This window comes from Sus scrofa, chromosome Y (assembly GCF_054392235.1).
Source record: "Sus scrofa isolate SSC_HxYL_T2T_F1_AM1 chromosome Y, Sscrofa_HxYL_maternal_Yorkshire_Landrace_v2.0, whole genome shotgun sequence".
Lineage (NCBI taxonomy): Eukaryota > Metazoa > Chordata > Mammalia > Artiodactyla > Suidae > Sus > Sus scrofa.
In genome coordinates, this window is record NC_139402.1 from 1571305 (window position 1) to 1594117 (window position 22813).

A 22813-nucleotide genomic window follows, 5' to 3' on the forward strand; every position below is an offset into this window, starting at 1 on the left:
CCACTCATCTGTCCTCCATCTCGCTTGTTTGTTCTGCCTCCTGTATTCTGCTGTTAGCTGCTTCTAGTGAATTTTGTATTTCAGTGATTGTATTTTGCATCTCTTCTTGTTAAAGTTTGATATCTTGTATCTCTTTGCTGAGTGTTTCCTGTAAGTTATCCATCTTTGCCTCCAGTTTATTTCCAATGTCTTGCATCATCTTCATCATCCAACAGTCTGAAGTCTTTTTCCTGGAGGCTCACAATCTCCTCCTCGCTTAGCTGTTTGTCTGGGGTTGTTCCTTTCTCCCTCATCTGAGTTATAGTTTTCTGTCTTTTCATTTTTATAGGTTTTTGGTGTGGTGACTTTTGTATAGATAATAGAGTTGTAGCCTCTCTACCTTCTGGTGTCCTTCCCCCTTGTGGCTGATGTTGGTATGGGGGCTTGCTGTAGGCTTCCTAATGGGAGGGACTAATGCCTGCCCTCTGGTAGGTGGAACTGATTCTAATCCCTCTGGTGGGTGGGGCTTAGTGTCTGGATGGGATTCCAGGAAACTGTGTGCCTGGGGCGGATCTTTAGGGAGCCTGTTTACTGAGGGGCGGGGCTGTGATCCCACTTGGACTGTTGTTTGCCTTAAGGCTTCTCAGCATCTGACTGATGGGTGAGGCCAGATTTTCCCAACTTGGCCACCTCTAGAGAAAGGCAGGGGCTTCTGAATGTTCCCTAGAGCTTTGCTTTCAATGACCTTCCCTCACAACAAGCCACGTTCACCCCTGTTTTCCCAGGATGTCCGTCAAGAACTGTGGCCAGGTTTAACCCAGATCCCCATGGAGACTTTGCTTTGCCCTGGGACCCAGTGCATGTAAAAATCTGTGTCTGCCTTTTAAGAATGGGGTCTCCATTTCCCCCAGTCCCGTGGAGCTCCTGTGCAAAAGCCCCACTGGCCTTCAATGCCAGATGCTCCAGGGCTCTTTCGCCCAGTTCCACATCCCCACACGTGAGATTTTGATGTGGGGCTCAGAACTCTCACTCCTGTAGGTGAGTCCTGAAGGTGAGTCTCTGTGAACCAGTTAGTGTCCAGGTCTGGCGTTGTTTATATCGTGAAGTCACCCTTCTTACCTCTTGATGTGTCCTCCTCTTTTTCTTCTGGAGTAGGTTATATTTTTAAGGTTTCCAGTCCATTTGGGTGGAGATTGCTCAGCCTTTAGTTGTGAATTTTGTTGTTTTTAGGAGAGAAGTTGAGCTCCAGTCCTTCTATTCCACCATCTTAATCCCGTCCCCTGTCGATACAGTTTTTTAAATAATTTTTATAGTCTCAATTATTTGCTTACTTGTCTTTTTTACAGCCCACCTGCAGCATATGAAAGTTCCCAGGCCACAGATCAGACCTGCTCCAGTAATCCTACCCACACCTCGTCCTTGACCCACCGAGTCTCAGAGGCACCCCTCACTGTTGTTTTTGACAGTAGGCATCCTATTCCATGTGCACTTCTGCCTCACTGGTGTTTTCATTTGCATGTCCAAGGATGAGTGATGTTGAACATTTTGTTTTTCACGTGTTGGTGGTCTTTTGGTCAGATTCATTTCCACAGAGCCACAATGGAAAGCCCTTTGCTGTTATACATGGAAGTATTTTTCTAATTTCCTTACCAGATTGTTTAGTGTTTGTAGCTAGGAATGCACCTGCTTTCTGTGCGTTGCCTTCATATCCTGCTCCTTTGCTGAAGCTATTTATTAGCCCAACAGTGTTTGTGTGTGTGGAATCTTTGGGTTTTCTGCCTAGAAAATGCTTTCATCACTTTCATTTTTGATTGTAGTATTTGAGTCTTCACTGTTGTTTTTCCCATAGTGTATGTAACTAAAGGTTTGTCAACTTTGCTGATCTTTTTTGGAGGACCAACTCTTTCCTGATTTCGTTGATTTTCTCTCTTGTTTTTCTATTATCTCTTTGGCTAATTTTGAATCTAATCATGATTATTTCCTCCTTTCTGCTACCTTTGGATTTCATTTGTTCTTGGTAGTAGTTTTAAGTTGTAAAGTAGGTTCTTGATGTGAGATCTTTTTTATTTTGCTTTGTGTTTTAGGAACACAAGTGTAATATGGAAGTTTCCAGGCTAGAAGGCTTTTCTTTTTGAATGATTCAATTTTCTTTTTCCTTTTTTTAATTTCTCAATGAATTTTATTGTATTTATAATTGTGCTAAGATCATCATGACCTGATTTTATAGCATTTCCATGCCAACCCCCTAGTACATCCCCCCACCCGCAACCTGTCTCCTTGGGAAACCATCCATTTTTCAGTCTGTGAATCAGTGTCTGTCCTGCAAAGAAGTTGATTGTGTCCTTTTATGAGATGCCTCATGTAAGGGGTAGCATTTGATGTGGGTGTCTCACTGTCTGTGTGATTTCACTCAGCATGATCATGTCTAGGTCCATCCATGTTGCTGCAAACACCGTTCCTTCTTCTCTTTTAATGACTGAGTAATATTCCATTGTGTATATGGATCACATATTCTTTATGCGCTCCTCTGGGGTTGGACACTGAGTTGTTTCCCTGTCTTGGCTGTGGTAGAGGGTGCTGCAATGCACACTGGAGTACGGGTGTCTTTTGGAGTCATGGTTTTCCCTAGATAGATGCCCAGGAGTGTGATTGCCGGATCAAATGGTAGTTCAATTTTTACTTTTCTGAGGAATCTCCATACAGTTGTCCACATTCCACACACCAGTGAATATTCCCACCAACAGTGTAAGCGGGTCCCCTTTGCTCCAGACCCTCTGCAGCATTTATAGCTTGTGGCCTTTTGGGTGGTGGTCATTCTGCCTGGCATAAGGTGGTACCTCATAGTGGATCAATGTGCATGTCACTCATAATGAGTGACCTTGGACATGGTTTCATGTTTGTCGGCCATCTGTATGTCTTCTTTGGAGAATTGTCTGTTGAGATCTTCTGCCCATTTTTTGATGGGGTTGTTTGATTTGGGGGTATAGAGCTGCAGAAGGGGTTGATAAATTTGGGAGCTGAATCTGTTGTTGGTTTCTTCATTTGCAAATATGTGCTCTGATTCTGTGGGCTGCCTTTTTGTTTTGTTTAGGTGTTTCCTTCACTGTGCAGAAAGTTTGAAGTTTAATTAAGTCCCATTTGTTCCTTTTTGGTTTTATTGACCTTACCCTAGGAGGTGGCTCTGAGAAGAGGTTGCTGTGGTTTATGTCGGAAGGTGTTTGTCATATGTTTTCCTGTAAGAGCTTTACAGTGTCTGGTCTTATATTGAGGTCTTTCACCCACTTTGAGTTTATTGTTGTGCATGGTGTTAGGAAGTGTTCTATTTTTATTCTTTGCTAATGTTTTTTTTTTTTTTTCATTAGGGCTGGTTTAGAGTGTTCTGTCAATTTTCTACTGTACAGCATGGTGACCCAGATACACATACATGTATACATTCTTTTGCTCACATTATCCTGCTCCGTCACTTGTGACCAGACCTAGTTCCCAGTGCTACACAGCAGGATCTCATTGCTCATCCATTCCAAAGGCAGTAGTCTGCATCTATGAACCCCAAGCACTGCCTCCATCTCCCGCCCCTTGGTAACCAAAAGTCTGTTCTCCAAGTCCACGATTTCTTTTTTTGTGGAAAGTTTCCTTTTGCCATATATTCGATTCCAGATATGTGATATTTTAGGGTATTTGTCTTTCTCTTTCTGACTTATTTCAGTCCATATGAGAGTCCCTAGTTCCATCGATGTTGCTGTGAAGGGCATTATTTTGCCACTCCCTTGTGGCCTGTGTGTGTTTTTGTAGAGAAATGAGCTGATAGCCTTGATAATTAACGCTTTGCTTTTCTCTTGCTGCCTTTCGAATCCTCTCTTTATCTTTATTTTGCCATGTTTATTATAATATGCCTTGATGTGGTTCTATTCGTATTCAACTTCTTTGTGGCCGTGTGTGCTTCCTCTATCTTGACATCTGTTTCCTTTAGATTTGGAAAGTTTCCAGACAAAATTCTTCCAATATGTTTTCAATCCCCTCCTCTTTTGCTTCTCCTTGTGGAATTTCTGTTCTGCATAGTCTGGCTCGCTTTATCTTATCCCATAGGTCTCTTAAATGGCTTTCATGATTTTCCATTTGGTTTTCTGTCTGCTGTCCTGTTTGGGTGAGTTCCATTGTTCTATCTTCCACCTCACTAATTCCTTCGTCTGCATTATTCCGTCTGGTCTTTATTGCCTTTCGCTCAGTTTGTGTCTCTGCCAATGAATTTTCTAGTTTTTCTTGGCTCCTCCTCATATGCTCTAGTTCCCTTCGGAGGGACTCTGCACTCCTGTTCATATCCTGTCTTAACTCCGTCAGTCTTTTCACCATCTCCCTTTTGAAGTCATCGTCGGTGAGACTGCGTAGGTCTGTCAATGTTCGGAACGTTCCCGAAGCCTGATTTCTGGCCCAGCATGGGATCCAGCCTAGTGGATGTTCCATGTGCCCTTGAGAAGAATGTGTATTCTGCTGCTTTTGGATGGGATGTGCTATAAATCTCTCTTGGGTCCCTCTGGTCTAATGCTTCATTTAGGGCCTGTGCTTCCTTGTTGATTTTCTACCTGGATGATGTGTCCATTGCTGTAAGTGGGGTGTTACAGCCCCCCACTATTTTTGGGCTATATTGTCAGTTTCTCCGTTTAAGGTGGTCAGAACTTGCCATATGTATTGAGATGATCCTTCACTGGGAGCATTCCCAGGACACAGATCAGACCTGCTCCGGTAACCCTGCCCAAGCCTGGTCCTTGACCCGCCAAGTCTCAGAGGCACTCCTCAGTGTTGTTTTTGACAGTAGGCACCCTATTCCATGTGCACTTCTGCCTCACCGGTGTTTTCATTTGCATGTCCAAGGATGAGAGATGTTGAACATTGTTTCAAGTGTTGGTGGTCTTTTGGTCAGATTCATTTCCACAGAGCCACAATGGAAAGCCCTTTGCTGTTATACATGGAAGTATTTTTCCAATTTCCTTGTCAGATAGTTTAGTGTGTGTAGGTTGGAATGCACCTGCTTTCTGTATGTGGACTTCATATCCTGCTCCTAGCTGAAGTTATTTGTTAGCCCAACAGTGTTTGTGTGTGTGGAATCTTGGGGTTTTCTGCCTAGAAAATGCTTTCTTCACTTTCATTTTCGATTGCAATATTTGAGTCTTCACTGTTGTTTTTTCTTGGTGTGTGTAACTAAAGGTTTGTCCACTTTGCTGATCTTTTTTTGTGTACGAACTCTTTCATGATTTCATTGATTTTCTCTCTTGTTTTTCTGTTATCTCTTTTGCTAATTTCGACTCTAATCATGATTATTTCCTCCTTTCTGCTGGCTTTGGATTTCATTTGTTCTTGGTAGTAGTTCCTTAAGTTGTAAAATAGGTTCTTGATGTGAGATGTTTCTTGTTTTGTGTTTTAGGAACACAAGTGTAATATGGAAGTTTCCAGGCTAGAGGCCTTTTTTTTTTTTTTTTTGAATGATTCACTTTTCTTTATTCCCTTTTTTTAATTACTCAATGAATTTCATTGTATTTATAATTGTACTAGGATCATCATGACCTCATTGTATAGCATTTCCATGCCATCTCCCCAGTACATCCCCCCACCCACCACCTGTCTCCTTGGGAAACCATCCATTTTTCAGTCTGTGAATCAGTGTCTGTCCTGCCAAGAAGTTCATTGTGTCCTTTTATGAGATGCCTCATGTAAGGGGCAGCATTTGATGTGGGTGTCTCACTGTCGGACTGACTTCACTCAGCCTGATCATGTCTAGGTCCATCCATGTTGCTGCAAACGCCCTTCCTTCTTCCCTTTTAATGACTGAGTAATATTACATTGTGTATATGGACCACATGTTCTTTATCCGCTCCTCTGAGGATGGACACTGAGTTGTTTCCCTGTCTTGGCTGTGGTAGAGTGTGCTGCAGTGCACACTGGAGTGCGGGTGTCTTTTGGAGTCATGGTTTTCTTTGGATAGATGCCCACGAGTGGGATTGCCGGATCAAATGGTAGTTCAATTTTTAGTTTTCTGAGGAATCTCCATACAGTTGTCCACATTCCACACAGCAATGAACATTCCCACCAACAGTGTAAGAGGGTCCCCTTTGCTCCACACCCTCTGCAGTATTTATAGCTTGTGGCCTTTTGGGTGGTGGTCATTCTGCTGGCATAAGGTGGTACCTCATAGTGGATCGATGTGCATTTCACTCATAATGAGTGACGTTGGATATATTTTCATGTGTTTCTCGGCCATCTGTATGTCTTCTTTGGAGAATTGTCTGTTGAGATCTTCTGCCCATTTTTTGATGGGGTTGTTTGATTTGGGGGTATAGAGCTGCAGAAGGGGTTGATAAATTTGGGAGCTGAATCTGTTGTTGGTTTCTTCATTTGCAAATATGTGCTCTGATTCTGTGGGTTGTTTTTTGTTTTGTTTAGGTGTTTCCTTTGCTGTGCAGAAAGTTTGAAGTTTAATTAAGTCCCATTTGTTCCTTTTTGGTTTTATTGACCTTACCCTAGGAGGTGGCTCTGAGAAGAGGTTGCTGTGGTTTATGTTGGAAGGTGTTTGGCCTATGTTTTCCTCTAAGAGTTTTACAGTATCTGGTCTTATATTGAGGTCTTTCACCCACTTTGAGTTTATTTTCGTGCATGGTGTTAGGAAGTGTTCTCTTTTTTTATTTTTTTTTTTTGCAAAAGGGCTTGTTTAGAGTGTTCTGTCAATTTTCTACTGTACAGCATGGTGACCCAGTTACACATACATGTATACATCCTTTGGCTCACATTGTCATGCTCCATACAAGTGAGCAGACCTAGTTCCCAGTGCTACACAGCAGGACCTCATTGCTCATCCATTCCAAAGGCAATATTCTGCATCTGTGAACCCCAAGCACTGCATCCCTCTCCCTCCCCCTTGGCAACCACAAGTTTGTTCTCCAAGTCCACGATTTTCTTTTTTGTGGAAAGTTTCCTTTGTGCCATATATTAGACTGCAGATATGTGATATCTTGGGTATTTGTCTTTCTCTTTCTGACTTATTTCAGTCCATATGAGAGTCTCTAGTTCCCTCCATGTTGCTGTGAAGGGCATTCTTTTGTTCTGTTTTTTGGCTGAGTCATATTCCGTTGTGCATATATACCACATCTCCCGAATCCAATCATCTCTCGATGGACATTTGGGCTGTTTCCATGTCTTGGCTATTGTGAACAGTGCTGCAGTGAACATGTGGGTACATGTGTCTTTTTCAAGGAAAGTTTTGTCCGGATATATGCCCAAGAGTTCGATTCCTGGGTCACATGGTAATTCTATGTATAGATTTCTAAGGCACCTCCATACTGTTCTCCATAGTGGTTGTACCAGCTTCCATTCCCACCCACAGTGCAGGAGGGTTCCCTTTTCTCCACACCCCCTCCAGCACTTGTTATCTGTGGACTTAGTAATGATGGCCATTCTGACTGGTGTGAGGTGGCATCTCGTGGTCGTTTTGATTTGCATTTCTCTAATCATCAGGGATGGTGAGCATTGCTCCGTGTGCTTATTGGCCATCTGTCTATCTTCTTTGGAGAAACGTCTCTTGGGGTCTTTTGCCCATTTTCCCATTGGGTGGTTGGCATTTTTGTGGTTGTATGAAGTTGTTTGTATATTTTAGAGATCAGGCCCTTGTCAGTTGCATCATTTGAAACTCTTTTCTCCCATTCTGCAAGCTGTCTTCTTGTTTTTGTTTTGGTTTCCTTTGCTGTGCAAAATCTTGTCCATTTGATGAGGTCCCATTGACTTATTTTTGCTTTTCTTTCTGTTGCTTGGGGATACGGACCTGAGAACACTTTTGTAAGATTGATGTCAGAGAATCTTTTGCCTATGTTCTCTTCCAGGAGTTGGATGGTGTCTTGTCGTGTATTGGTCTTTCAGCCATTTTGAGTTTATTTGTGTGCATGGCGTGAGGGTGAGTTCTAGCTTCATTGATTTTCAGGCTGCTGTCCAGGTTTCCCAGGAGCAGTTTGCTGAAAAGACTCTTTTCCATTTAATGTTCTTGCCTCCTTTGTCAAATATTAATTGACTGTAGGTGTTTGGGTTTCTTTCTGGGTTCTCTACTCTGTACGATTGTTCTGTCTGTTTGTTTTGGTACCAATACCACACTGTCTGATGACTGTGGCTTTCTAATATTGCCTGAAGTCTGGGAGAGTTATGCCTCCTGCTTGGTGTTTGTTCCTCAGGATTGCTTTGGCAATTCTGTGTCTTTTGTGGTTCCATATAAATGTTTGGATTGTTTGTTCTAGTTCTGTGAAAAATGTCATGGGTCACTAGATAGGGATTGCATTGAATCGCTAGATTGCCTTGGGTCGTATGGCCATTTTTACAATGTTAATTTTCCCAGCCCAGGATAATCGAGTATCTTTCCATTTCTTTACATCTTCTTTAATTTCCTTGATTAATGTTTTACAGTTCTTAGCATGTAGGTCTTTTACCTTCTTGGTCAGGTGTGACCCCAGGTATAGGATTTTTTTGGGGTTCAGTTATAAAAGGTATTTTATTTCTGTATGCCTTTTCTAATATTTCATTTTTAGTATACAAAAATACAACTGATTTGTGAATGTGAATCTCATATCTTACTACTTTGCTGAATTTCTTGATGAGATCAAGCAGTTGTTGGGTTGGGTCCTTAGGGTTTTCTATGTATAGTATCATGTCATCTGCATACAGTGACAGTTTTACTTCTTCTGTTCCAATTTGGATAGTATTTATTTCTTTCATTCGTCTGATTGCTGTGGCTAGGCATTCCAATACTATGTTGAAGAGCAGTGGTGATTGTGGGCATCCCCGTCTTGTTCCAGATTTTCCTGGGAAGGCTTTCAGCTTTTCTCCATTGAGTATTCTATTGGCTGTGGGTTTGTCATAAGGGATTTTAATTATGTGAAGGGATGTTCCCCCTATACCCACTTGGGTAGGAGTTTTAAACCTGAATGGATGTTGGACTTTGTCAAATGCTTTTTCAGCATCAGTGGAGATGCTCATGTGTTTTTTGCCTTTTCCTTTGTTGCTGTGATTATGATGGTGATTGATTTGCATGTGGTGAACCGTCCTTGTGCACCTGGGGTGAATCCCACCTGGTGGTGTTGTATGATCTTTTCTGTATGTTGTTGGATTCCGTTGGCAAAAATTTCGTTGATAATTTTTGCATCTACATTCATCAAATACATTGGCTTATAGTTTTCTTATTTGGTGGTATCTTTGTCTGGTTTTGGAACTAAGGCGAAGGTGGCATCATAAAGTGTCTCTGCTTGTGTCTCTTCTTCAACCTTTTGAAAAGTTTAAGGAGGCTGGGTGTGAGTTCCTCTTTGTATGTTTGGTAGAATTCACCTGTGAAGCCATCTGGACCTGGACTTGAATTTGTAGGGAGTGTTTTTATGACCTGTTGAATTTCATTTCTAGTGACTGGTCTGTTCAGTTGATCTATGTCGTCTTGATTCATTCTTGGCAGGCTGTTGGTCTCTATAAAGATGTCCGTTTCTTCCAGATTGTGAAATTTGTTGGCATATAGTTGTTGATAGTATTCTGTTGTGGCTTTTGTATTTCTGCAGCATCTGTTGTGACTTCTATTTCATTTCTTACTTTATTTGGGTTTTTTCTCTCCTCTTCTTGGTGGGTACAGCCCAAAGTTTGTCTATTGTGTTGACCTTTTCAAAGAACCAACTCTTGGTTTGATCGATGTTGTCTCTTATTTTTTGAATCTCTTATTGATTTCTTCTCTGATCTTTATGATTTCTTTTCTTCTGTTGAATTTAGGTTTTGCTTGTTCTTCTTTCTCTCTTTCATTTTGGTGGTGAGTTAAATTGTCGATTGGATATTTTTCTTCGTTTTCGAGGAAGGCCTGCGTTGCTATGAACTTCCCTCTGAGCACTGCTTTTGCAGCATCCCCTAGATTTGAGTAGTTTTTTTTCATGATCATCTTTCTCAAGGTATTTTTTTTCCCACTCTACAGCAAGGGGGTCAGGTTATCCTTACATGTATACATTACAATTACATTTTTTTCCGCACCCTTTGTTTTGTTGCAACATGAGTATCTCCACAAAGTTCTCAATGCTACTCAGCAGGATCTCCTTGAAAATGTATTCTAAGTTGTGTCTGATAGTCCCAAGCTCCCGATCCCTCCCACTCCCTCCCCCTCTCATCAGGCAGCCACAAGTCTTTTCCCCAAGTCCATGATTTTCTTTTCTGAGGAGATGTTCATTTGTGCTAGATATTAGATTCCAGTTATAAGTGATATCATATGGTATTTGCCTTTGTCTTTCTGGCTCATTTCACTCAGGATGAGAGTCTCTAGTTCCATCCATGTTGCTGCAAATGGCATTATGTCATTCTTTTTTATGGCTGAGTAGTATTCCATTGTGTATATGTACCACCTCTTCTGAATCCAATCATCTGTCGATGGACATTTGGGTTGTTTCCATGTCCTGGCTATTGTGAATAGGGCTGCAATGAACATGCGGGTGCATGTGTCTCTTTTAAGTAGAGTTTTGTCCGGATAGATGCCCAAGAGTGGGATTGAGGGGTCATATGGAAGTTCTATGTATAGATTTCTAAGGTATCTCCAAACTGTTCTCCATAGTGGCTGTACCAGTTGACATTCCCACCAACAGTGCAGGAGGGTTCCCTTTTCTCCACACCCCTTCCAGCACTTGTTCTTTGTGGACATATTAATGAGGGCCATTCTAACTGGTGTGAGGTGGTATCTCATGGTCGTTTTGATTTGCATTTCTCTTATAATCAACGGTGTTGAGCATTTTTTCATGTGTTTGATGGCCATCTGTATATCTTCCGTGGAGAAATGTCTATTCAGGTCTTTTGCCCATTTTTCCATTGATTGATTGGCTTTTTTGCTGTTGGGTTGTATAAGTTTTTTGTATATTCTAGAGAGTAAGCCCTTGTCGGTTGCATCATTTGAAACTATTTTCTCCCATTCCGTAAGTTGTCTTTTTGTTTTCTTTTGGGTTTCCTTTGCTGTGCAAAAGCTTTTCAGTTTGATTAGGTCCCATGGGTTTATGTTTGGTCTAATTTTTTTTAATTTTATTTTCCCACTGTAGAGCAAGGGGGTCAGGTTATCCTTACATGTATACATTACAATTACATTTTTCCCCCCATACTTTGTTCTGTTGCAACATGAGTATCTCCACAAAGTTCTCAATGCTACTCAGCAGGATCTCCTTGAAAATCTCTTCTAAATTGTGTCTGATAGCCCCAAGCTCCCGATCCCTCCCACTCCCTCCCCCTCCCATCAGGCAGCCACAAGTCTCTTCTCCAAGTCCAAGATTTTTTTTTCTGAGGAGAGGTTCATTTGTGCTGGATATTAGATTCCAGTTATAAGTGATATCATATGGTATTTGTCTTTGTCTTTCTGGCTCATTTCACTCAGGATGAGAGTCTCTAGTTCCATCCATGTTGCTGCAAATGGCATTATGTCATTCTTTTTTATGGCTGAGTAGTATTCCATTGTGTATATATACCACCTCTTCCGAATCCAATCATCTGTCGATGGACATTTAGGTTGTTTCCATCTCCTGGCTATTGTGAATAGTGCTGCAATGAACATGCGGGTGCACGTGTCTCTTTTAAGTAGAGTTTTGTCCAGATAGATGCCCAAGAGTGGGATTGCGGGGTCATATGGAAGTTCTATGTATAGATTTCTAAGGTATCTCCAAACTGTTCTCCATAGTGGCTGTACCAGTTTCCATTCCCACCAGCAGTGCAGGAGGGTTCCCTTTTTTCCACAGCCCCTCCAGCACTTGTTATTTGTGGATTTATGAATGATGGCTATTCTGACTGGTGTGAGGTGGTATCTCATGGTCGTTTTGATTTGCATTTCTCTTATCATCAGCGATGTTGAGCATTTTCTCATGTGTTTGATGGCCATCTGTATATCTTCTTTGGAGAAATGTCTATTCAGGTCTTTTGCCCATTTTTCCATTGATTGATTGGCTTTTTTGCTGTTGGGTTGTATAAGTTGTTTATATATTCTAGAGATTAAGCCCTTGTCGGTTGCATCATTTGAAACTTTCTCCCATTCAGTAAGATTGTCTTTTTGTTTTCTTTTGGGTTTCCTTTGCTGTGCAAAAGCTTTTCAGTTTGATGAGGTCCCATGGGTTTATGTTTGCTCTAGTTTCTATTGCTTTGGGAGACTGACCTGAGAAAATATTCATAATGTTGATGTCAGAGAGTGTTTTGCCTATGTTTTCTTCTAGGAGTTTGATGGTGTCCTGTCATATATTTAAGTCTTTCAGCCATTTTGAGTTTATTTGTGTGCATGGTGTGAGGGTGTGTTCTAGTTTCATTGCTTTGCATACAGCTGTCCAAGTTTCCCAGCAATGCTTGCTGAACAGACTTTCCTTTTCCCATTTTATGTTCTTGCCTCCCTTGTCCAAGATTAATTGACCATAGGTGTCAGGGTTTATTTCCGTGTTCTCTATTCTGTTCCATTGGTCGGTCTGTCTGTCTGTTTTGATACCAGTACCACACTGTTTTGATGACTGTGGCTTTGTAGTATTTCTTGAAGTCTGGGAGAGTTATGCCTCCTGCTTGGTTTTTGTTTCTCAGGATTGCTTTGGCGATTCTGGGTCTTTTGTTGTTCCATATAAATGTTTGGATGGTTTGTTCTAGTTCTGTGAAAATTGTCATGGGTCATTTGATAGGGATTGCCTTGAATCTGTAGATTGCTTTGATTTTTACAATATTGATTTTTCCAATCCAGGAACATGGACTATCTTTCCATTTCTTTACATCTTCTTTGATTTCTTTGATTAAAGTTTTATAGTTCTTGGCATATAGGTCCTTTACCTCCTTGGTCAGGTGTATTCTGAGGTATTTGATTTTGTGAGGTACAATTTAAAAAGTTATCGTATTTTTGTATTCCTTTTCTAATATTTCATTGCTGGTATACAGAAATGCAACGGACTTCTGAATGTGACTCTTATATCCTGCTACTTTGCTGAATTTATTAATCAGTTCAAGTCGTTTTGGGGTTGAGTCCTTAGGGTTTTCTAGGTATAGTATCATGTCATCTGCATACAGTGACAGTTTGATCTCTTCTCTTCCTATATGAATGCCTTTTATTTCTTTTGTTTGTCTAATTGCTGTGGCTAGGACTTCCAAAACTATGTTGAAGAGCAGTGGTGAGAGTGGGCATCCCCGTCTTGTTCCAGATTTGAGTGAGAAGGCTTTCAGTTTTTCCGCATTGAGTATTATATTTGCTGTGGGTTTATCATAAATAGCTTTGATTATATTCAGGAATGTTCCCTCTATACCCACTTTGGCGCGGGTCTTGATCATGAATGGATGTTCGACTTTGTGAAATGCTTTTTCTGCCTCTATTGAGATGATCTTGTGCTTCTGACTTTTCTTTTGGTAATGAGGTGTATGATGCTGATGGATTTGCGTATGTTGAACCATCCTTGTGAACCTGGGATGAACCCAACCTGGTCATGGTGTATGATTTTTTTGGTATGTTGTTGGATTCGGTTGGCTAAGATTTTGTTCAGAATTTTTGCATCTATATTCATCAACGATATTGGCCGATAGTTTTCTTTTTGGTGGTATCTCTGTCTGGTCTTGGAATGAGGGTGATGGTGGCATCATAGAATGTCTTTGGGAGTATTCCTTCTTCTTCAAACTTTTGAAAGAGTTTAAGGAGGATGGGCACCAATTCCTCTTCATATGTTTGATAGAATTTGCCTGTGAAGCCATCTGGTCCTGGACTTTGATTTGTAGGGAGTGTTTTTTTTTTTTAATTTATTTTTATTGTTATTTTCCATAGCACGCTTTTTTTCCCCCATTGTACAGCTTGGGGGCCCAGTTGCACATACACGTGTACATAATTTTTCCTCCCCTTATGCTATGTTGTTAAGTATCTAGACATAGTCCTCAGTGCCACATAATAGTTTGTGTCTGTTAACCCCAAGCTCCCAATCCCTCCCACTTCCTCCCCCTCTCCCTGGGGCAACCACAAGTCTATTCTCCAAGTCCATGGTTTTCTTTTCTGCGGAAAGGTTCATTTGTGCTGTATATTAGATACCAGATATGAGTCATATCGTATGGTATTTGTCTTTCTCTTTCTGACTTACTTCATTCAGTATGAGAGTCTCTAGTTCCATCCATGTTGCTGCAAATGGCATTATTTCATTCTTCTTTATGGCTGAGTAGTATTCCATTGTGTATATATACAACATCTTCCCAATCCAATCATCTGTCAATGGACATTTGAGTTGTAGGGAGTGCTTTTATGACCTCTTCAATTTCATTTCTGGTGATCGGCCTGTTCAGTTGTTCTGTTTCTTCTTGATTCAGTTTTGGCAGGCTGTAAGATTCTAGAAAATTGTCCATTTCATTCAGATTGTCCAACTTGTTGCCATATAGTTGTTCATAGTATTCTCTTGTGGTTTTTTGTATTTCTGCTGTATCCGTAGTGATTTCTCCTTTTTCATTTATAACTTTGGTTATTTGGGTTCTTTCTCTTCTCTTTTTAGTGAGTTTGGCCAGGGGCTTGTCAATGTTGTTTACCTTTTCAAAGAACCAGCTCTTGGTTTTATTAATTTTCTCTATGGTTTTGTGAATCTCTATTTTATTGATTTCTTCTTTGATCTTTATAGTTTCCTTCCTTCTGTTGACTTTAGGTCTTTTTTTTGTTCTTTTTCTAATTCGTTTAAGTGGAGGGTTAATTTGTCAATTTGGGATCTTTCTTCTTTTTTGAGGAAGGCCTGTATTGCTATAAATTTCCCTGTGAGCACTGCTTTCGCAGCATCCCATCGTTTTGAGAGGTTGTGTCTTCATTGTCATTTGTTTCAATGTGTTTTTTAATTTCCTTCTTGATTTCCTCATTGACCCATTGGTTTTATAGTAGCATGTTGTTGAGTCTCCATGTAGTAGGTTTTTCTCATTGCTTTTCCCATGGTTGATTTCCAGTTTCATGGTGGTGTTGTCAGAGAAGGTACCTGAGATAATTTCTATGCTCTTAAATTTATTGAGGTTAACTTTCTATGCTCTTAAATTTATGGAGGTTAGCTTTGTGTCCCAGGATGTGGTCGATTCTTGAGAATGTTCCATGAGCATTTGAGAAGAATGTGTAGTCGGTTTTTTTTTGGATGTAGTGTCCTGAAGATGGCAATTAAGTCTAACTTTTCTATTGTTTCCTTTAGGCTCTCTGTTGCTTTATTGGTTTTCTGTCTAGAGGATCTGTCCATTGATGTGAGGGGGGTATTGAAGTCTCCTACTGTGATTGTATTCTCATCAATATCTCCCTTTGTGTCTGTTCATATGTGTTGTATGTATCCAGGTGCTCCTATATGTGGGGCATATATGTTGACGGTAGTAACATCCTCTCCTTGGATGGATCACTGAATCATTAAGTAGTGTCCTTCTTTGTCTTTCTTTATGTCTTTTGTTTTAAAGTCTATTTTGTCTGATATGAGTGTTGCGACTCCTGCTTTTCTGTCATGTCTGTTGGCGTGAGGTATTTTTCCCCACCCTTTCACTTTCAACCTATATGTATCCTTTGTCCTAAGGTGAGTTTCTTGTAGGCAACATGTTGAAGGTTTTTGCCTTTTTATCCACTCAGCCACTCTGTGTCTTTTGATTGGGGCATTCAGTCCTTTGCCATTTAAGGTGATTATTGATAGATATGGAATTGTTGCCAATTTCAACCTCCTGTTCCAGTTGATTCTATGGTTCTCCATTCTTCCTTTCTTGTTTTGGTTGGATGCTTTCCATTTATTTTATGCTCAAATACTTTCCCGTTTTTGTGACTGTAACGTTCAGTTTTGATTTGGGGTTGCCCTGCTTTTTAAGAATGTTCACCCCTTCCTGTATCTGCTTGCTTTGGCCTGATATTCATACAGGCTCAAACACATCCTTAAAAGCAATGAAAATGAATCTAATTTTTCTTAGTTCCCTTGCCCACTGTATATGAATTTGCTGTCTTTGTTTTTCCTTTGCTTTTGACAGCTTCATGGTTAGATCTGTATGTTGGCTTATTTAAGTGACAGCTTTCTAAATGTGGTTTCCTCCACCCTGGATTTTCCTCTTTTTTTTTTGTTTTAATTTAGGGAAGCCCTTTCAGTGTTTCTTTTAGAATGGGTTTTGTACTCTTAGCTTGTGTTGTTGTTGGAGAAATGCTTTATTTCCCCTTCTATTTTCAATGATATTCTTGCTGGATAGAGTCTTCTAGATGGCAGATTTTTTCCTTTCAGCACTTTGAAGATATTTTGCTACTCCCTTGTGGCCTGTACGTGTTTCTGTGGAGAAATGAGCTGATAGCCTTGTTGGGGTTCCCTTATAATTAAGGCTTTGCTTTTCTCTTGCCTTTTATATCCTCTCTTTATCTATAATTTTGCATGTTTATGATAATATGTCCTGATGTGGTTCTATTCGGATTCAGCTTCTTTGTGGCCGTCTGTGCTTCTTCTATCTTGACATCTCTTTCCTTTAGACTGGAAAAGTTTCCAGATGTAATTCCTTCAAATATATTTTCAATCCCTCTTCTTTTGTTTCTCCTTGTGGAGTTTCTGTTGTGCAGAGTCTGGCCCGCTTTATATTACCCCATAGGTCTCTTAAATGGCTTTCATGTTTTTCCATTTGGTTTTCTGTCTGCTGTCCTGTTTGGGTGAGTTCCACTGTTCTATCTTCCACCTCACCAATTCCTTCGTCTGCATTATTCCATGTGGTATTTATTGTCTGTTTGTGTCTCTGCCAATGAATTTTCTAGTTTTTCTTGGCTCCTCCTCATATGCTCTAGTTCCCTTCGGAGGGACTCTGCACTCCTGTTCATATCCTGTCTTAACTCCGTCAGTCTTTTCACCATCTCCCTTTTGAAGTCAACGTCGGTGAGACTGCGTAGGTCTGTCAATGTTTGGAACGTTGCTGAAGCTTGATTTCTGGCCCAGCATGGGATCCAGCCAAGTGGATGTTCCATGTGCCCTTGAGAAGAATGTGTATTCTGCTGCTTTTGGATGGAATGTGCTATAAATCTCTCTTGGGTCCCTCTGGTCTAATGCTTCGTTTAGGGCCTGTGTTTCCTTGTTGATTTTCTACCTGGATGATGTGTCCATTGCTGTAAGTGTGGTGATACCGCCCCCCAATATTGTTGGGCTATTGTCAGTTTCTCCGTTTAAGGTGGTCAGCACTTGCCGTATGTATTGAGATGGTCCTTCACTGGGAGCATTTATATGTACACGAGTTATACCTTCTTCTCTGATGGACCCTTTGACCCTTATGGAATGTCCTACCTTGTCTCTTATAACAGTCGTCATTTTAAGGTCTACTCTGCTGATGGGAGTGTTGCTACTCCAGCTTTCTTTGGCTTCCTGTTGACATGGAGGAGTTTCTCCCATCCTCTCACTTTCAGTGTATGTGTGTCCGTAGAAGTGAGGTGGGCCTCTTGAGGACAGGATACGTATGGATCTTGTGTTCATATCCATTCAGCCAGCCTATGTCTGCTCCAGCCCACACTTTCCGACCCATCAGGTCATGACAGCCTTTGGATTGGGGCATTGAGTCCATTTACATTGGAGGTAATTATATGTATGTTCTTCTTGCCATTTTATTAGCTGTTTTGGATTTGTTTTTGTGGCTCTTTTCTCCCCTTCTTCTCTTGTTCTCTCCTCTTGTGGTTTGATGATTCTCTTTAGTCTTGTATTTGAGTTGATGTTTCTTGCTTGTGTGTGTATCAATTGTAGGTTTTGGGTTTGCAGTAGCCCTGTAGTTTGGATATAGGCGTCTATATACATACGAGTTTAAGTTGTTGGTCTCTTAATTGCAAGTGTGTCTCCAGGGTCCTGCATTTGTACCCGCCTCTTCTCACGAATTTCTGGCTTTGGGAGCACTTTTGTGCATGGACGGTATCCTACCTTCACTGTAGGTATGCTATTCCTGGTGAGCCTTGTCATTTTTTCCATTATTGTTTCCTGTTGCGGCCTTGCCTTTTCTGCCTGGAGAGGTTCCCTTAGCCTTTGTTGTAAAGCTGGAGTAGTGGTACTGAATTCTCTCAGCTTTTGTTTATCTCTAAAGCTTTAGTTTTCTCCTTCAAATCTAAATGAGAGCCTTGCTGTGTAAAGTCCTCTTGGTTGGAGGTTTTTTCCTTTCATCGCCTCAAGTATATGATGCCCCTCCCTTCTGGCCTGCAGAGTTCCTGCTGAAAAATCTGCCCATAACCTTATCAGGGTTCTCTGTAAGTTATTTGTGTCTTTTCCCTTGCTGCTTTCAGTATTTTCTCTGTGTTGAATTTTGGTCTGTTTGTCTCAGGGTGTTTCTCCTTGGGTTTATTTTACATGGTACTCGCTGTCCATCCTGGATTTGAGTGAGTGGTTCCTTTCCCATATTAGGGAAGTTTCCGCTATGTTCTCTTTGAGGATTTTTTCTGTCCCTTCCTCTCTCTCTCTCTTCTTCTTGTGGTAACCCCGTAATATGGATGTTGCTGTGTTTCATGCTGTCTGAGAGTTCTCTGAGACTCTCTTCATTTCCTTTGTTTCTTTTTTCTTTCTTTCCTTCTTTCCTTCTATCGTTCTTTCCTTCTTTCTTTTTCTTTCTTTCTTTCTTTCTTCCTTTCTTTCTTTCTTTTCTTTTCTTCCTTTTCTTTCCTTTTCTTTCTTTTCTTTCTTTTCTTTCCTTTCTTTCCTTTCTTTCCTTTCTTTCCTTTCTTTCCTTTCTTTCCTTTCTTTCCTTTCTTTCCTTTCTTTCCTTTCTTTCCTTTCTTTCCTTTCTTTCCTTTCTTTCCTTTCTTTCCTTTCTTTCCTTTCTTTCCTTTCTTTCCTTTCTTTCCTTTCTTTCCTTTCTTTCCTTTCTTTCCTTTTCTTTCCTTTTCTTTTCTTTCTTTTTTTCTTTCTTTTCTTTTTTTCTTTCTTTTCTTTTTTTCTTTCTTTTCTTTTTTTCTTTCTTTTTATGATTTTATTTTTTTGGCTTTTTAGGGCCACATCCATGTCATGTGGAGGATCCCAGGCTAGGGGTCTAATTGGAACGGTAGCTGCCAGCCTACACCCCTGCCTCCGCAATGGCAGATTCGAGCCACATCTGCAAGCTACTCCACAGCTCGAAGCAATGCAGGACCCTTAACCCACTGAGCGAGGCCAGGGATCAAATCCACAACCTCATGGTTCCTAGACAGATTCATTTCCACTGTGTAACAATGGGAACTCACTCAATCTTTTTTCTCATTGCCTTCCACATCCGTGATTTGCACTAGTCTCTGCTCCTCCTCACTTATTCACTCTTCTGCATTTTGTATTCTGCTGGTGGTTGCTTCTAATGAATTTTTTGTTTCAGTTATTGTATTTTGCATCTCTGCTTGCTTAAGTTTTAAATCTTGTATTTCTTTGCTCAGTATCTACTGTAAATTATCCATCTTCGCATCCAGGCTCTTTCCAAAGTCCTGCATCATCTTTGCTATCATCTGTCTAATGTCTTTTTCCTGGAGGCTGATAATCTCCAGATCACTTAGCTGTATTTCTGGGGGTTTTCGTTCTCCCTTATCTGAGGTATCAGTCTCTGCCTTTTCATTTTTATAGGTTTTTGGGGCAGTCTCCTTTTTTCATCCAAGAGAGTTGTAGCCTCTATTACTTGTGATGTGGGTCCCCCTGGTGGCTGAAGTCAGTACGGGGAGCTTGCTGTAGGCTTCCTGATGGGAGGGACATGGTTCTGCCCTGTGGCAGGTGGAGCTGCTGCTTGTCCCTCTTGTGGGTGGGGCTTTGTCTCTGGGTGTGATTGGAGGTGGCTCTGTGTTTGGGGGTCTTTAGGCATCCTGTTTCCTGATGGGTGGGGCTGTGATGCCACTTGGTTGGCTTGAAGCTGCTCAGTGCTGATGGGTGTGTTCAGGTTTTCCCCAAATGGCCCCCTCTAGAGGAGCAACACCCGCTGAATATTCCCAAGACCTTTGCCTCCAATGTCCTCCCACAATGAGCCAGAGTCACCCCTGCTTTCCCAGGAGATCCTCCAAGAAGTGCAGTCAGGCCCAACCCAGATGCCTATGGAGTCTGTGCTTTGCCCTGGGACCCAGTGAACATGGAAGTCTGTGTGTGCCTTTTAAGAATTGGGTCTTAGTTTCCCCCAGTCCCATGGAGCTCTGATGCACAAGCCCCACTGGCCTTCAATACGAGATGCTCTGTGGTCTCTCTGTCCCAATGCCAGATCCCCAGGTGTGGGGACCTGATGTTCAGCTCAGATCTCTCACTCCTGTAGCTGAGTCTGTGTGATACAGTTCCTTTCCAGTCTGTGAGCATCCCTCCCATCAGGTATGGGATGTTTGTGTTGTGCAATCACCCCTCCTACCTTTTGATGTGGGCTCCTCTTTGTCATCTGGAGTAGGATATATTTTTTCCACTCCTTTGGTTGAAGGTTTTTCAGCATGTGGTTGTAACTTTGCTTTTTGTTTTTTGTTTGATTTTAATGTCTTCTGGGCTGGTAAATGTTTTAGTTTTTTTTTTTAATGACTCAAGTGAACTTATCACATCTGTAGTTGTATAATGATCATAACAATCCGATTTCACAGGATTTCCATCCCAAAGCCCAAGCACATCCCCCACCCCGCAGACTGTCTCCTCCGGACACCATAAGTTTTTCAATGTCTCTGAGTCAGCATCTGTTCTGAAGAGACGTTCCGTCTGTCTTTTTTTCAGATTCCACATGTCTATTAAAGCACTGGATGTTGGTGTCTCATTGTATGGCTGACTTCGCTCAGCATGATAGTTTCTAGGTCCATCCATGTTGCAAAAATTGCTGGTATTTTGTTCTTTTTAATGGCTGAGTAATATTCCATTGTGTATATGGACCACATCTTCTGGATCCACTCCTCTGTCGATGGACATTGAGGTTGTTTCCACGTGTTGGCTATTTTAAGTAGTGCTGCAATGAATATCGGAGTACATGTGTCTTTGCAAGTTGTGGTTTTCTCTGGGTAGATGCCCAGGAGTGGGAATTCTGGATCAAATGGTCGTTCTATGTTTAGTTTTCAGAGGAATCTTCATACTGTTTTCCAAAGTGGTTGCACCAATTTCCACTCCCACCAACAGTGTACTAGGGTTCCTTCTTCTCCACACCCTCTCCAGCCAGCACTTCTTGTTTGTAGACTGTTGGATGATGGCCTTTCTGGCTGGTATAATGTGGTACCTCAAAGTGGTTTTGATGTGCATCTCTCTAATAATGAGTGACGTTGAATCCTTTCATGTGTTTCTCAGGTTTCTCGGCCATCTGTATGTCTTCTTTGGAGAACTGTCTGTTTGCATCTTCTGCCCATTTTTGGATAGGCCTGTTTGTTTTTTCGGTATGGAGCTGCAGAAGTTGTAGATACATTTTGGAGATGAATCACTTATCAGTCGATTCACTTGCAAAGATTTTCTCCTATTCTGTGGGATGTGTTTTTGTGTTGTTTAGGGTTTCCTTTGCTGTGCAGAAACTTTGAAGTTGATTAGGTCCCATTTGTTTATTTTTGTTTTTGTTGTCAATACTCTGAGAGGTGGATCTGAGAAGATGCTGCTGTGGTTTATGTCACAGAGTGTTTGGCCTATGGTTTCCTCTAAGAGTTTGATAGTGTCTGGTCTTATATCTGGGTCATTCATCCATTTGGAGTTGATTTTTGTGTCTGGTGTTAGGGAGTGCTCTACTTTCATTCTTTTGCATGTGGCTGTCCAGTTTTCCCAGCACCTTTTATTGAACAAGCTGTCCTTTCTCCATTGTATAGTCTTGCCTCCTTTGTCAGAGATGAGTTGGCTGTAGGTTCATGGGTTTAATTTGGGGCTTTCTATCCTGTTCCACTGATCTCTGTTTCTGTCTTTGTGCCAGTACCATGTGGTTTTGATGATTGCTGCTTTGTAGTATAGTCTGAAGTCCGGGAGCCTGCTTCCTCCAGCTCCATTTTTCTTTTTCAGGATGTCTTTGGCTCTTCTGGGTCTGTTGTGCTTCCAAACAAACTTTAAACTCTTTTGTTCGAGTTCTGTGAAAAATGTCCTTGGTCACTGGATAGGGATCGCATTGAATCTGTAGATTGCCTTAGGTAGTATAGTCATTTGGATAATATTAACTCTTCTGATCCACAAGCATGGTATAGCTTTCCATCTATTTGTGTCCTCTTTGATTTCTTTCATCAGTGGCTTATAGTTTTCAGAGTACAGGTGGGTTTACTCCTAGGTATTTTATTCTTTTGGATGCAATGGTAAACGGGATTGCTTCCCTAATTTCTTTTTCTGCTCTTTCATTGTTACTTTATAGAAATTCTGTTGCTTTCTGTGTATTAATTTTGTATCCTGTGACTTTGCCAAATTCGTAGATGAGCTCTAACAGTTTTCTGTTAGATTCTTTAGGATTCTCTAGATATGGTATCACGTCATCTGCAGAGGGATAGTTTGACTTCTTCCTTTCCAATTTGGAGTCCTTGTATTTCTTTTCCTTCTCTGATTGCTGTGGCTAGGACTTCCAGAACTATGTTCAAGAGTAGTGGTGAAAGTGGACATCCTTCTCTCGTTCCTGATCCCAGGGGGAATTCTTTCAACATTTCAGCATTGAGAATGATGTTTGCTGTGTGTTTGTCATATATGGCCTTTATCATGTTGAGGTAGGTTCCCGTTATGCCCCCTTTCTGAAGGGTTTTCATCAGAAATGGGTGTTGGATTTTGTCAAAGGCTTTCTCTGTGTCTATGGAGAGGATCCTATGGTCTTCATTCTTCAGTTTGTGAATGTGGTGTTCTCCACTGATGGATTTGTGGATATTGAAGAACGCTTGCATCCCTGGGATAAATCCCATTTGATCATGATGTCCAGTCCTTTTAATGGATTGTTGGATGCGGTTTGCTGGTATTTTGTTGAGGATTTTTGC